We start from the raw sequence: 17,710 nt of genomic DNA, 5'->3' as shown, positions 1-17,710 counted from the left end.
ATCGGTATTAATTATAGTCTAGGCAACGGTATGGTCAATCAAGGAACACCTATCACCTTGCAGGACGAGTGTCACCTGCAAAAAACCCCGTAACGGGTCCCGCGTCTAATGCCTTGAGCCATTTAAATGACAAAGTAGGTGTTAAAATTAGGTAACGCTTGCATATACTCCACTTCGGAGTATGGAGAGTAAAAGAACAACAGATTATGAATAACGGGACTGCAGTTTGACTTCGAGGGATCAAGGGTTTTGAGAGATCAAGAGAGTAGATTTACTTGGTAATATTGGGGGGGGGGGGTGGAGGATATGGACCAGAGACTCACATCGAGTGAAATAATTCAGACAGGTACATTGACAATCAGTCATTCCTGTGTTTACGGGTGTGTAACTATTACATAACACTTCCTGACCATGGCAGCACCCGTGCTCTGACCACGTGCCGTGAAGTATTTTATTGATTGCCGAGACTCTCTCTCCCCTCTCTCTCTCTCATTTCAAATAACTAATATTTTATGTGAACTGCTAAAGTAGTACATGTAGCCGTAACAGCATTCTGATTGAAATGCACATAATAACACATGTTTTCGTAACGGGCGTTTTCAGAAAAATCATACCAGGGACGTAGATATAAAAGTCCCTGATCATACGCGCCTTCTATCTTTACTGCATGAAGATAAAATAATGCCTGAATCAGACAGGTATATAGAAAATCATAAGTTCGGCACAATTTATAGAAAAGTTATTCCTGTGTTTACGGGTGTGTATAACTATTACATAACACTTCCTGTCTGTGACAGCACCCGTGCTCTGACCACGTGCCGTGAGAAATCTTATCAAATGTTGAGACAACTCTCTCTCTCTCTCTCTCTCTCTCTCTCTCTCTCTCTCTCTCTCTCTCTCTCTCTCTCTCTCTCTCTCTCCCCAAAATCAAAATAAATAAAATTCTAACAAAATAGAAAATTAAAACTTTCTTAATTTTAACATGGCTAGAGGAATAAATAATATACCACATATCGCGTAAGGAAGTTTTTTTTACTTATGCACACAAACACACATCTTTGTTCATATGATTCCCATAATGATTCTAAACTAACATTCATTCAAACAATCTCATTTTTACCATTTTAAAAAGTACAAATACTAGATGTGTATATATAATTTACTTTAGCTGTGTTCTCAATTACTCTCTCCATTCCTGATTAGCCCTGATTATAGTCTGTTTGTTAATTGTATTTCAATCGAGTATAAAGTATATCATTAAAAGGTAATTTTATGGATGTATTTTGTAAACACTGTGTTCTGAATACGCAGAATAATTTCCTTAAATTTAAATTGAAAAACAAATTTTCATTTGTTTGAAATTAATTTAAAATTATTCTATCAAGAAAATGTTGCTGTTCGAAAGAACGGACTATATACTTCTATTTAGCGGACCCCAAGTCACACTTATTGCTGCAGGTCACCCACCCTGACGGCAACATCCAAAATTCTGTATACACATACTGTATACGTAATGTTACGCAATTCACCTTCCTCTGTTGGTCAACTGACACTGCGAAATTGGATACCCCAGAATAAATGATCATTCATATTTTTTTTTTTTTTTTTTTTTTTTTTTTTTTTTTTTTTTTTATTTTACTCTCAAGAAACATAATAAATAAATTCAATACAGTTTTTTTTTAAATATTCTTTCACGCATGCTCACTCTCTCACACTCAATCTAATTGGTAGAGGCTGCTTAAATTGAAAAAATACCAAAAGAATTAAACCAAAAAAAAAAAAAAAAAACAAAAACAAAAACAAAAAACAAAAGAAAAACAAAAACAAAAAAATCATATGGTAAATATAAAGAGTAAGAATATTAGAACGGATGAAAGCACATAAATTGGTAATTAATGAACAAAGTGTTAGTTAAGCCCAATAACATGACTAAGATTGAATCATAGTGTCAAAGATAGAATACCAGGGTTGCCAGGTATTGACAAATTTTTGCATTTCAAAATTTTTACAAGCTATATATTTTTCAACCTTGTATTTGTTAAATAAATAAGATAAAAGTCCAGAAAGGCATGGTAGTTTGCCTTTTTTTAAACAAGTAAACAAATATTGTTTCGAACATAGAATAATTAAATTAATAACTTTGTTGTTTTTAGACATTGGAAGTTCACCAAACAAAATATTAACTACATTAAAACCAAGTCTTAAGGAAGTTGCATGGTAAATATGCAAGCTTAGGTTGCTCCATATTGTGGATACTTTTTCACAGTTTATGAAGACATGCTGAATTGTCTCAACTTTATGTTTACAAAATGAGCAACAGTCAGAGGACACCACCTTAATTTTTTTTAAGTAATGATTCACAGGTAGAATTCTATGAAGTAATCTAAATTGTAACCATTGTAGCTGAGTGTCTTTGGTTGTTTTAAAGCATACATTAAAAGCATCATTAACACATATTTTGGCTCCATATTGAACTAACTCTGATTCCCACTTGGATATGGAAGTAGGAATTACATTACAAGAGTTTAATTGTCTATACACTACATTAGTACATTTATTATACAACAACAAAGATTTATAATATATTGGAATGTATGGAGTAATAAACCCTTGGTATGAATTTTTTGTAAGAAAAGATTTAAGATATCTTGATATGGCACTTACTACACTGTTATACTGCATAATGCAGACATTCATATTGAATCTATATTGAAAAATATCATGTGGTAAAAGATTTCCATCCACATCAAGAAAATCACTGATTATTTTGACACCCTTTTCATACCAGCTTTTTATAAATAGTGTTTTCATACCCACTTTAATGTTTGTGTTATACCAAACAGGAATACTAGGGAGGTTTTCTTTGACGAAACTCCCATTAAAAGATTTTATAACACAGAGAAAAGAATTGAAAACATCTTGCCAAAAAACATTATTTTTTGGAATTACACATTCTGATATGAATGCATCACCAAAATCAAGTAATTTGTTAACAATTTGTACACCATTAATAGCTTCAAAAATATCTATCCATGATTTTTTACCTTTAATCAATCTTTTCAACCATGAGCATTTCAATGACATAATAAATTTGTTCATTTCTAACATTTTTAACCCTCCTTGTTGATAGTCTTGAGTTATAACTGAACGCTTTATTTTGTCACACTTTGCATTCCAAACAAATTCAAAAATGTCTTTATTGAGAGATAAAATTGTCTCCCTTCTGGGTGTCGGCAATGATATAAATAAGTGGTTGATTTTTGGAATGATTAAGGACTTTACTACAGTCACACGACCAATTGGAGTTAGAATTCTTCTATTCCAATGTTGTATCATACTTTTTATTTTAGGAATCTGCAAAGAGTAGTTTAGGTCAGTAATTTGTTCTAAATCAACAGAAAAACAGATACCCAATAAGTTAAATGTTGTTGAACCCCAATCAAGTTTCCATCTAGAGTGATGAAACACCTGATTTGAAAATTTTTTTGATCCTATCCAAATTATTTTTGTTTTAGAGCTATTTACTTTCAACCCAGATAGTTTTGAAAAAAATTCTAAAGTATCAAAAGCTGTAAATAGTGAATTTGGTGAGCCATCAAGAATTAAAGATGTATCATCAGCATATTGACTTATTTTATGTTCCTTACCATGTATCAGAATGCCCTTAATATCATTATTTTCCTTTATCAAGGCTGATAGAATCTCAGCACAAAGAAGAAATAAATAAGGTGCAACAGGGTCTCCTTGCCTACATCCTCTCTCAACACAAAGTTGGTCTGATAAAAAACCACTTTGTAAAACAGCCGCCTTGAAATTAGTGTTAAGAATCTTAACCCATTGTATAATGTATTCACCAAATCCGAAAAACTTTAAGACTTTGTAAATAAAAGACCAAGAAATCGAATCGAAGGCTTTTTCAAAATCTATTAACACTAATAGTCCTGGTATTTTCTTAACTTCAGTAAAATGCATTAAGTCATATATAAATCTGGTATTTTCTCCAATGTATCTTCCTTTAATAAAGCCTGACTGAGTGTCAGAAATAAGATAATCTAAAGTAGATTTAATTCTCGAACTAAGACAACCTGAAATAAGTTTATATATAACATTCAAAAGTGTAATCGGTCGCCAGTTTTTTAAAAATTGTCTAGGTTTATCTCCCTTCGGCAAACATGATATAATTCCCAAACGTTGAGAAATAGGAAGTTCCTTTTTGGAGAAAATACAATTTATTGACTTCAGAATAAATTCCTTTAGGTCAACCCAAAAGAATTTAAAAAACTCGACAGTATATCCATCGCTACCTGGGGATTTATTGTTTTTCATGTTTTTTAAGACTTCATAAATTTCATTTTCAGATATATTTCTGTCCAATGATTCTGAGAGACATGTATCTAATTTTGGAATATGGATTTGAATAATATCTTCGAGGTCTAGGTCCAATAGTTCAGAATCTCTTTTTGCATAGAGATTTTTGTAAAAAGTTTTAACTTCAGTAAGAATTTCTGCCTGGTCATAGATCATACCACTTCCTTCTAATTCTAATTTTTTGATAGTTTTATTAATATAATTACGATTTTCCAAGTTACAAAAATATCTGGTAGGCTTTTCTCCTTCCTCAACCCATCTAGCTTTACCTCTGATCATATGCCCTATCATCTTTTCTTTCCTAATGTTTTCTAGTAATAATCTCTTTTCTTCAACTGCATGTAAATTAATATTTTCCTCAGACTCTAATTTATCTATTTCTTCGAGTAATGACTTTTCTTTATTTTCTCTTTCCTTTTTCTTAAAAGTGGAATATGAAATAGTAATACCTCTAATTTCCATGAGTAGAACATCTAGAAATGAACTATCATCTATATCCTCTGTGTCTCTTACCAGATATTGTTTGCAAATGTCTTGTATTGTTTCTTTTACCTTTTGTACATAATTCATGTCTGAAAGTAGACTGTTGTTAAATTTCCACAATCCACGCCCCCTTTTAAAGGTATTGAATTTCAATTCTGTAGTAACAATGGAGTGGTCTGATCTATAACCAGGTTTAATTGAGTAAGATTCCACAGAATTTGATAGACTTTCAGATATCAAAATATAGTCTAAACGCCCTTGTTTTAAGGGTTTTTTTTTACGCCAAGTATATGCCCTTTTATCAGGGTTTAAAATTCTAAAATAATCCAGCAGATGTAAGTCATCCATAACTTCTAATATTTTTTCCCTTGCTTTTGGGTTATTAACTGACTTGTAATTCATTGTATCCATAACAGGATTCAGTGCAAGATTAAAATCTCCCGCAAGTATATAATAATCGTTATCTAATTCTAAAAATGTTTCACGTACATACTCATAAAACTCAGGACTATCAGTGTTCGGACCATAAATGTTCATAAGAGTAACCCTATTGTCTTCTATAGTTAGATCCAATGCAATTAAGTTTCCCCCTTCATCTCTTTTTATTTCATGAACTTTATATTCAAAGTTGTTGTTAAAAAAAATAGAGACACCTCTTGCATTTGATCTATATGAATTAAAAAAACATCTGTAACCCCACACTGCTTCAACAAGTGCTTCAATTTCGGGAATAAAGTGTGTATCTTGAAAACATATAATAGAATAACCTTTTGATTTATAGAAATTTAGAACATCTTGGCGTTTTGATACTGTAGCCATCCCTTGACAGTTAACGGTAGCTATTTTAATTGAGTCAACCATTATCAAAGGTGAACAGAAAAATATAAACTAAAGTGAAATGATCAAAATATTGAAAACAATCTACGCAGCCACTTACCAATACTAGATGCATCCAAAAAACACGTAATTTAATTGTAAAGGACGAACACTCTCTCTCACACTCACATAACTTCCACGCATGTAAACAAACAACACAAAACATTGAACCCGAATGTCAATCGTTGAATCCCGATCCCGAGGTCAAAACCTTACAGTTACTCCGCGTTCAAAACTGAAAAGTTAGCATGGTTAGCGCCGGTGCTTAAGTTTCTCGCTGACATTATCTAGGATGTCGAATTTATGTCTCTTGCCGTCATTATCGAGAGCGAACACTTTACCATTGAAGTGCCATGCTGAGTGGATCCTGGGGTCGTCTTTGAGGTCGCGCATAAGCTTAGCGTTCATCGGGGTTAAATGATCAAACATTATAAAATGTTTTTTGAGCTTGTCCTGCGAACGGTTCTTTATCACCTTGACCTTTGTTTCCGTGTCGCGGAATTTCGCTATCACTGGCCTTGGACCGTCCCTGGCACCTCCTGGGACCCTATGAATCGCAATGACGTCTGCAGGTGCGAGATCAATGTTGATGGTTGATTTCAGTATGTGACATAAGTCATCTCGCAGGTTTTCGGTCTGCTTTTCTTCCCATTTCAGAAATTTGATATTATTTTTTTGTGAGTATTGTTGATTTTGGTTAGCTAAAGTTAGTGCATTTTCTGATGTATGTTGAATGTATTTCAGATTGTCCATCATGCTTCTCAGCTCTCGTGCCTGGTTGCTGAACTTTTCCCTAAGAGTTTCGAAGTCGAGATTGAAACCGTCGGAAATATCTTTGACATGGCTTTCATATTCGTTTGTTTTGGTTTCAATTTTTTGTTCGAATTCTTCTTTAACGGCTGTTTTGATCTCTAATGTAGTTTTTTCTTTGATTTCTTGAAGCAATGATTTTTTAACGTCCGTTATAATTTCTTCTTTAATATCATTTTTCATTTCTTCTATTAAGATCGAAGTAATCATAACTTTCATTTCTGACTTTTTGACCATGTTTTCACTGATATCAGACAGACTATCGTGAATAGATTTCAAGTCGACAGAAATACCTGACACACCTGGCGAGGCCCCCAACGGGGAATCGTTGTCCGAGCTGTCCACTCTCTTCTGTTTTTTCGGTGCTGTTTTATCTGAAACTAACGCATTTCTAATAGAGTCCGGAACCTTATGAAGACTTAATTGCACAAGTTTCTTATCTGGCGTTTTCTTTGGATTTTCTGGTTGTTTTTTCTCTGTCCTTTTATCGGTCTTTTGTTTGTCCGCCATTTGAACGAGTACTCACGAACAGGTAACCAAACTTGAATCCAAAAATTACGAAAATCCTCGTAGAACAACAATTGATCACAATAAACAGACCTAATGCAAGGCAAAGGTTACACACAATTTGCAAATATCACCAAACCAGCTTAAACGTCAGAATTAGAACATAATTCAAAAAATATTGCGGAGCTTATTCTACCGTGTACTACTCCATTACGTGACCGGAACCGGAATTCATTCATATTTTTTAATCCCGGGTTTTGAACGACAGACATAAATACTGGGCGACCCACTGAACATCATACTTTAGCTAGACCGGATAGGAAATCAATTTTTAAATACACACGATTTTAACATTAGCATTTTCGTAAACTGATTGAATCCTTTTTTTAAACATTTAGTACACAATTTATACAACTTATATTAATAGCCTTCGTTGGCACGGATGTTAGCGCGAGGGGGTCATCGATATGGAAGAAAGCCTGAGTGCCCTGAGAAAACCCACGTGTCCAAGCGGGCAACCAGCATATCTATTCAACTAATGTAGATCACGGGGATAGAACTCGGGTCGCAGCGGTGATAAGCGAGTATACTTCAAAACATTTTATATCTACATGTATTTTGTTATTCATTAAACGAGTTCTTTAAATGTTTTTAAGAGAAATGACCAAGTGTAAGATATGTTTTAAAGGTAAGATTTAGATATGAAAGATTGTAAATGAAACGCTAATTAGTATCCCTTTCTTGAGGCGAAATAAGATATTTTGGTGAAGTGTTTATTACCGGGTATATAATTACAATCAAATTCATTGATAACCAAGAATTGTCAGCGATGAATGTGCCAAGATTAATTTATCTGTAACGCCATCGAGTATACAAAATAGTATACAAAATTCTGTATTAGCATAATTACACCTTCCATAATTTCTACCACTTTTTTAAAAATAATAATAAATTGTAACAATCAACTCCTTTCATAAAATAAAGGAATATGAATTAATATTCATTAATTATCTCAATCATATTTCCCGTATGAGAAAAAATGGGGGGAGGTAACTCGCGTTAAAAACAAGAATAGTTTTACCTGGGACTGGTTTCACAGTACCGCGACGGTGTGGCCAAGGTGAGAAGCTGTACTGCGAGGATGCGCGGTTTTACCTGAGTTACCTGTGCTAAACCGCGATCAATTTCACACCACAAGGACTTGCGGTAAATACGCAAACCGCGTTGGCTGTAGTGTAGTCTCTCTCTCTCTCTCTCTCTTGTGACTTCCTCTTATACATGTAAACATGTGCATCTTACTTATTCTCTCAGACATGTAGTCTCTCTCTCTCTCTCTCTCTCTCTCTCTCTCTCTCTTGTGACCTACTCCTATACATGTAAACATGTGCATATTATTCTCTCAGACATGTAGTCTCTCTCTCTCTCTCTCTCTCTCTCTCTCTCTCTCTCTCTCTCTCTCTCTCTCTCTCTCTCTCTCTCTCTCTCTCTCTCTTGTGACTTACTCTTATACATGTAAACATGTGCATCTTACTCTCTCAGACATGTAGTCTCTGTTTCTTACTCACTGACTTAGTCTTGTTAACATGTGCATCTAACTATTTTTCTCAGACGTATTCTCTCTCTCTCTCTCTCTCTCTCTCTCTCTCTCTCTCTCTCTCTCTTCTCTGACTTACTTTGTCAAACATATGCATCATTCTATTTCTCTCAGACATGTAATCAATTTCTTTCTTTATTATTACTTTCTTTCACTATCTCATGATTTTACAGCTAAACATGAACTTCTTATCTCTCATTGTTACTCCAAGCCTCTGTCCCACATAATTTCCTAATAAATCTGTTCTCTTGCTTTCTAACTGTTCTCTCTATCCCTAACACTTTCACTGCCAAACGTCTCTCTCTCTCTCTCTCTCTCTCTCTCTCTCTCTCTCTCTCTCTCTCTCTCTCTCTTTCCTAACATGTAATCTTGCTATCATCCCTCTCTTCTCTCTGTCTGTCTCTCTTTTTTTCAGATGAACTCAGCTAAACTTGGTCTCTTAATCTCATTCTTTTTTGTTCCTCATCCATCACTCCTTATTGCTCTGTATAACATGTCTGTTTGCTCTCTCTCTCTTTCTCTCTCTCTGACTTTCTCTGTTAAACATATGCATCTTTCTATTTCTCTTAGACATGTAATCGATCTCTCTTTCTCTCTTTATTACTTTCTTTAAAATGCAGCTGTGACATTACCCCATGTAGAGAACATTTTGTACTTGCTATCAATATTCAATGCACACCTAATCATCAAATGTGTGCAAAATGGGAACCCACCAATGTATACATGTTAATTACCGGCTTATGTCCCTTAACCTGGCTGATTTTTTACTCTAACACATCAATCATCAAATGGGAATGTGGGCAATAGTTATATTGTCAGTTCCTGGGTAAGAAATTGATGTTGACCTCGGCCTATGCTCTCGGGCAACAGTTCTTACCCCAGGACTAACACAATGACTACTGCCCTCATACCCATTTAAAAATGTAAAATGTCTATGAATGACACACGACGACAAACGTGAGATAGCAATGGGTCTCCTGAGTGACTCAGGTGACCCTAAAAATACATAGTATAGCTACATGAACATGGTGATATTACATGAATACTATACCACATATATTCTCTCTTTGATCTCGCAGTACACAGCACAGTCAAACACAGCCTTGGAACCTGTAAAGAGACCATCAACTGTTACATACTACAGACTGGTATATCAGTCAACAGTCAGACACAGAGAACCTGTAAAGAGACCATCAACTGTTACATTCTAGTACTTGATGATATCCCGCACAAGTGTGGGATTTAATAATTTATATGACACAAAGCTTAATTACATGTACATATATGTTGATCCATATTTTTTGGTTTATTTATGTAAATATAGTGTCCGATTTTATTTCTTAATTGCTTTATTAACCTTTTCTCAAACTCGTAAAAATCTACATTTACTATATTAATTACTGCTTACTCTCAAACATGTACTTTCAATCTATGTTAATTTTCTCTCTCTCCTCTCTCTCTCTCTCTCTCTCTCTCTCTCTCTCTCTCTCTCTCTCTCTCTCTCTCTCTCTCTCTCTCTCTCTCTTTACACACAGATCACCATAACTTAGTTATAGAAATGAGGGCTGACACAGGATTTGCCTTCTGTCTGATTCTATTGAACCACTGTTTTTCAAATGTGACACATATCTTCAGTGTATTCTTATTTACAATTCACCTATGAAATACAGAATGTAACTTTTTATAATGTGTTTATAAAACATAGGTATATTTGTGTCATTATCCCATGTAGAGAACAGACTGTAATTACTACCCAAAATACAATTCACACCTAGTCCTCAAATTTGTGCAAAATGGGAGCCCACCAATGTATACATGTTAATTACCGGCTTATGGCCCATGCTTTGTTATCTCCCCTATCCCTGGCTGATTGTTTGACTGTCCCCCGGGCAGATAATTGGACAATACCCCAGCCCTGACATTCGACAAGGATATGTTTCTCCTCATCTAACACATCAATCATCAAATGGGTATGTGGGCAATAGTTATATTGTCAGTTCCTGGGTAAGAAATTGATGTTGACCTCGCCCTATGCTCTCGGGCAACAGTTCTTACCCAAGGACTAACTCAATGACTACTGCCCTCATACCCATTTAAAAGATGTATACTAAAATGTCTATGAATGACACACGACAACAAACGTGACATAGCAATGGGTCTCCTGAGTGACTCAGGTGACCTAAAAATACAGAGTATAGCTACATGAACATGGTGATATTACATGAATACTATACCACATATATTCTCTCTTTGATCTATCAGTACACAGCACAGTCAGACACAGCCTTGGAACCTGTAAAGAGACCATCAACTGTTACATACTACAGACTGGTATAACCTATCAGTTAACAGTCAGACACAGAGAACCTGTAAAGAGACCATCAACTGTTACATACTACAGACTGGTATAACCTATCAGTCAACAGTCAGTCACAGAGAGCCTGTAAAGAGACCATCAACTGTTACATACTACAGACTGGTATAACCTATCAGTCAACAGTCAGACACAGAGAACCTGTAAAGAGACCATCAACTGTTACATACTACAGACTGGTATAACCTATCAGTCAACAGTCAGACACAGAGAACCTGTAAAGAGACCATCAACTGTTACATACTACAGACTGGTATAACCTATCAGTCAACAGTCAGACACAGAGAACCTGTAAAGAGACCATCAACTGTTACATACTACAGACTGGTATAACCTATCAGTCAACAGTCAGACACAGAGAACCTGTAAAGAGACCATCAACTGTTACATACTACAGACTGGTATAACCTATCAGTCAACAGTCAGACACAGAGAACCTGTAAAGAGACCATCAACTGTTACATTCTAGTACTTGATGATGTTCCGCACAAGTGCGTGATTTAATAATATACACATTTATATGATACAATGCTGAATATTTCAAAAATTATTTTTTGGTTCATTTTTGTACATATTTTGTCTGATGTTTTTCTTAATTGTTTTCTTAACCTTTTCTTTAAAATTGAAATAAAAAACCAACTGCATGGCTGGATATTTACAGGAGCAGGGATGAAAAATCTAAACTAAAATGGATGATATATACATATTATATACCTATCAATTTTTCTTTCTTGATACTGTCAGTTTTACAGAGTTTGGTCTGATTTTCCGGATCACCACACTGTGGTTTTCCGATTCCGTATCACTGCTCTCTGAAACTGATAACGTCTGTATTTTAGCCCGTTTTAAAAAGAGTTCGTATAAAATACAGTCAAACTTCATTATCTCGAACTAGATGGGACTGTTTAAAAACTTTGAGATATCCGAGTATTTGAAATATCAAGGTACAATACTTAAAGCGGAAGGAAAGTCAAAAATACATTTTATTTATATTAATAAAGTGTTTTAAATTATCACACATGGTCATGCTGTTTTGAAAATAAACTACATAATTAAGCTATAATGCACGTTTGAAGTGAGAAATTGTATTTACGGGAGGCTGACATAATGTAGAACTCTTTTGTATTGAAAACCAAGAAAATTAATTATTTTGACGTCCCACAATCTATTCTGGTTTGGTTTACATACATGCATACGACGTATACAATGCTCTGAATAAAACACTGGTTTAGGCCTAACAAAAAAAAAATAGTTTGTTTCCGCTTTCACTCTTTCATGATGAAAAAAAGTAGGGTCGGTTGGTCGGAAATTTTTTATTTTTTCAAATATTTTTTTCCCTTTTATATTGCAGTATCCATACATGCCGGTTAGATACTAGTATGGTATAAATGGTATTAAGCTGGTCTTAAGAAAACACAATTTGAAAAATGATATTATATATCAGATACTTCCTCTGCCAACGATGAGAGCATTAATAAAATCTACAACACATGGAAACATACAGCCATTTTGAAACAAAACGTTTAAGTTACACTGATTTGAGAAGAGTAACTGCTTCAAGCATTTTTGTGACCAAAATTTTGATTAATTTTTTTTTCCAAATTGGATAAAAACGAAAATAAACGATTTATCATCAAAAACCCTTAAAAAAAAAGTTTTGAGTCGGGGGGTAATAGCTAGGGTCGGTCGGGAAAGCGGAAACAAACAATTTTTTTTTTTAGGCCTTATGCCTTTCTGTTACTCAAGTAATCGACGGAACAAAAATAATGTTTAGGTTCACACTTCAATCTAAAGAATATTATATGTATGCATAAATATATGATTTTTTATTAAAGCACATAGTAGGCCAATTCATTTAATTTTGTATTCCTACAAATTTTCTCTATCAAATTAGAATGATGTCGATTATTTGTTTCAATGTTCAATTGTTCCGCCCCCTCCTTCTCAGTTTTATTCAAATACATTAATGTATTAAATTAATTAAATTAGTTTATTAAAACATCCTACCATATTCACCATTCTATTAATGATCACTATTGATGTGTATCATTTGTAGTATAGGAAAACGGTTTAGGAAAAACAAAACATTTTTAATGAACATTCATCGCCCAGTCCCCTTTCAACCTCCCTATTTGATGTACACATGATTTATTCATATAAATGTAGAACACAATCTGTTCATTGTTTACAAATTCATGTAAAAAGTTTACTTAATCTTTCCTGGTATAAAAATGTATGAAATTAAAAGACACTAGTGTATGCTAACGATGCAACTGTGAAACGATAAGCACGTGCCTTTATCATTGTGATGTCATGAAAAAAGTTCACACATTATTGAAATGATTCGCTATTCTGCAGGTTCATATAAGGAAACATATTTGCAACTATAAATATCAAGTATTACCTTCTATGTATACTCTAAGTAAATTCCCAGTAAATATATTCACTCTTTACATTTAATCATTCGATATCATTGCAAGTATATAACTTGATACAACTCCCACTGACTTGGATCCCCCAAAACATGTCCACCACCATGCTCTCATTTTTGCTATTTTAGGCTGGTTTTAAAATATTGAAAATGAAAGTAGGTTTTAATTAATTCAACAATAATTACTTATCAGGTAAAATTCAATTATAGTTTATGGACATCATATTACACTTGTTAAAATACCAAAAGTGTAAGCAGTTACTCTGGTGCAGGCATTTTTTAGTTAATTGACAAAATGTACTGGTAGTATAGATATTCTTACATGTAACAAATGTTAAAGTGGCAATAACTATATATTTTTTTTCAAATTCTGGTAAGCGATTAAGACATTGATAAATGTTTTCTCATAAAATGTTGGTCTTTCAACAGGAAAACAAAATGTTACTTACTTTTTTAGACAAATGCCCCCCCCCCCCCCCCCAAAAAAAAGCTATTCATATATTTAGTTTTAAATGTATTAATCGGTCAACTTAGTTTTCATCATTAATTAATTCCATCTTTATATTACTTATTAAAAGTATATATACTCTAAGTGAACATGTTTTTTTTAAAGGGGGGGCCGGGGGGGGGGGGGGGGGGGTCTGTGTCTGAACAAACGACTTGTCACAAGAACATACAGCTGTTGGATTGAAACAACTTACCCCCTCCTCCCTTATTTGAACTAAGTTACAACAGTTTTTTTCTTCAAAACTTTACATATACATGAATGACACGATTTTGAAAGTTTGTTTCCGGGTCAGCCATTTTATTTCAATTTCGAAATTACCCTGTTCTACCCTATATATATACGTATAGTTGATTTTTAAAAATATCGCGTTTTATCTCACCTAAATTGTCACTAGCATGATATGTTGAAGAAGTACACTACATTGTAGAATATATGATATGACAAACCTTTTGCTTCACGGGGGACAATTATCTAAACGGATAGAAATAAACTTTCCTTTCCTCTATCGTCTGTTTGACATACATCTCCATGGTCACAGCGATGCTTTGACGTTTCGTCACCCAGCAATTTCGACCCGAGTCGTTTCGGTCCCAGATAATGAATATACCGATTTTCAAAACTAGATAAAGCAGTTCGAATATTTAGTTTTTAATGTACTAATCGGTCAACTTAGTTTTCATTATTACTTAATTTCATCTTAATTATTACTTAACGTACATATATACTCGAAGAAAATATTTTTCTAAACGGGGGCTTTGGGGGGGGGGGAGGTAAAAATGGATTTGAGACCACGGATGACTTCTAAAGTAATCCTGTATTTCTACATATTTCGCAGAAATGTTTGCCAGAACAACTCACGTGTATTTATTGGTCAGTTGTGCTTTGTTTTATTAATTCATGTCAAAAACTATGTGTGGTTTTATGCATTTTTTGCCCCCAAAATTAAAGTTTTTTAAGAGCTTTAAAAATAAGGTGAAAGATAGTTAGAATCATATCAAAAATAAGGGTGCAAAAGATTATCACCACAGTGACGTCATAATATAGAAATGATTTCATGAAGGTTGTCTTATTTTGATTTTTCTTGTTTAGAATAGAGTAAGATTTTTCTCGTACAACTTTTAAAGCCTATAATAATATTTGTAGAAAACATGGCATTTAATTTTCAACTTCTATATCCAGTCTCAAAACTAAGTAGAAATGTACAATTTAGACCTGATAGAAAACCCGCAAACTCTTAGCTCTCTCTCTCTCTCTCTCTCTCTCTCTCTCTCTCTCTCTCTCTCTCTCTCTCTCTCTGTTTTAATCGTTTTTATTTTTGCTTAATAAAATTGATGTTACTTTATTTTTTTCTTGTTCTTTAGTGAATAACAGTTGTTTATGGTAAAGCATTAGAATTAATTTTGCCACAATTATCACATTGATACCCAGCTGCCGCAACAAGAAAAACATTCATTGCTCATGTATGAATTATCCTATTGGTTAGTTGTGTTGTATAGTTTAAAATAAGAACTCGTGTGTATAGTTTATGATTAGAACTCGTGTGTATAGTTTATGATTAGAACTCGTGTGTATAGTTTATAATTAAAACTCGTGTGTATAGTTTAAAAGAACTCGTGTGTATAGTTTATAATTAAAACTCGTGTGTATAGTTTAAAAGAACTCGTGTGTATAGTTTATAATTAAAACTCGTGTGTATAGTTTAAAAGAACTCGTGTGTATAGTTTATAATTAGAACTCGTGTGTAAAGTTTAAAAGAACACGTGTGTATAGTTTATAATTAGAACTCGTGTTTATAGTTTAAAAGAACTCGTCTGTGTGTGTGGTTACTTTTTTTATTTAAGAAAATATTAATTTTCAACTTTATATTGAAAATAAGTAAACAACAGTATCATTTTATAATCATAGCAAGGCTTTGCAAGAGGCACGTTTAACATCTCCAGTGATCCAAAGCAGCTGTTTCCGTTCGCATGGTATAAGGTAAAATAACTAAATATTTCTAGAAAGTTCATGCGGTGGGGTTCCGATGGATGATTGTGTTTTAAAAGAGGGATACGAATCTTGTGTTTGCATGAATTAAATACATTTAGTTTTCCAAGGTGGGGGTCCGGACCCCCATTAGATTCGCACAGGGCGCCTCTTTAATTATTTACTTTAAAATTATTAAGAGTCCGATGTCTGAAAAGAAAAAGAAAAGACTGCGTATTTATTTTATTCTTTTTATGACAATGACACAAATTTGTATGCCTTATACACATAAAACCATCTACTATTTTACAGGTCATCTTAACTTCAATTGTTGATTCAAGAATTTTAATGACTTAAAGATAAATGGTTGGTCATATGTTTCATGTTGCGTCACGTATGACGACATAACACACAGATCATGAAGCACGTGATGGCTATGATGATAATCCCGAACGGAATGAAACGTTATGGCATTTAATTACATTTATTGAGTTGTATGATGATCGATATTGAACACTTTGGATTCAATATGGATAAAAGTACATCATGTGCAAAATATATAGTCATCGTTTTAAAAATTTATTATTTTACTGATTTCTGAAGAGACGACCTATATAATAGTCATCGAAGACTTACGTAATTTGACCTTCTGTGGCAAAACTGTCATCCAGTTGATGTAAAGCTGAAAAACAAAAATGCACTGTCATCAAAGTATTGAGAGTACCGGATTCCTGTCAAACATTCCTGTCAGGCCTCAAGTTAGGTTTCTGCAAATTAACATATTTTACCACCGCCTGACTTTTTTATCATTACAATAAAAATACGCATTATGACAATTTTTGATTTTTATTTGTAAGATTTTGTTTATAAATCAAACAAATACATATGTTCTGATTAAAATTATTTCCACATAGTCGTATTCACGTGTAAATGGAAAAATGCTTTGGCATTATTCTCCCCTATAATTTTAACATTCAGAAAAAAAGATTGTTTGAAGACTTTTAACTGAATATTTTGAACAAAAGAATACCAAAAACCCATCATTTGATATATTTAAATCATTATACAAAAGTCTTTAATCTTGAAAAAAAAATTTATTGTAAAGTTCTGATACAACAATTGACTAGTATGCATGTATTTATATATAAACAATGTGGTTTTTGTTATTTAATCTACTGGAGAACAGACTAAAATTTTATTCTTTTGAGAACATGAAATATTCTTTAGTTTTACAGCACCAACCTATGCAGGAAGCCCTTCTGTTAAGACTGTTAATGACGCCAAAGTCTGTAGACGTAATAAACGAATGACGCAACAGTCTGTCCCATTCACTGATGGTATGACACACCCTCTCCAGGCATTGAGAAGTCCCCGGATAACAAGTGTAAGTGTCAACATTAACACCACCACACTTGTAGGAATACGATGATTCAAGAAAGGACGGTGGTACATTGTATTGTGATAAATTACAATATGGCTGAAAATTCACTTCAGTGGAATATCCAACTCTTGCGCAGACAATCAAAAGAAATATCACAAAAGCTGGAAGCACTGAATTCTGTTCGCACAGGAAACAGTGAATGTTATTCATAATCCTGGGTTGAAATTTTCCGAATTTTTCATATTTTACATCTTCACATGATTTTTCTAAACACTTGAAATGCCAACAGCAGGAAAAACTCCTTTTTATATTTTAAAATATTCAGTTTCTTTACCAAACTGGATTACATGAACTACAGTATGGAAAATAGTTCCTGGATTGCTTCTATCGTATAGATTCTGATTTAGACATGC

The 17,710-nt window shown here is 33.7% G+C and overlaps 1 protein-coding gene and 1 pseudogene across 1 annotated transcript in view; both read right to left on the bottom strand.

Moving 5' to 3' along the window:
* Nucleotides 1-10,910, bottom strand: part of LOC128171447 (uncharacterized) — a 136,814-nt gene extending 125,904 nt beyond the window's left edge. The window contains exons 1-2 of the mRNA XM_052837236.1: nucleotides 10,873-10,910; nucleotides 9,690-9,748 (exon numbers count right to left, since the gene is read on the bottom strand). The gene's annotated coding sequence lies outside the window, so the exon portion shown is untranslated. The remainder of the gene's footprint in view (nucleotides 1-9,689; nucleotides 9,749-10,872) is intronic.
* A 5,396-nt stretch (nucleotides 10,911-16,306) lies between these two features.
* LOC128171414 (uncharacterized) lies at nucleotides 16,307-17,529 on the bottom strand (annotated as a pseudogene).
* Nucleotides 17,530-17,710: the final 181 nt, after the last annotated feature.

Source organism: Crassostrea angulata, chromosome 2 (assembly GCF_025612915.1).
Source record: "Crassostrea angulata isolate pt1a10 chromosome 2, ASM2561291v2, whole genome shotgun sequence".
In the NCBI taxonomy this organism is placed as follows: domain Eukaryota; kingdom Metazoa; phylum Mollusca; class Bivalvia; order Ostreida; family Ostreidae; genus Magallana; species Magallana angulata.
The sequence above is the reverse complement of the archived record's forward strand: the minus strand, read 5'-3'. Positions and strand labels throughout refer to the sequence as shown.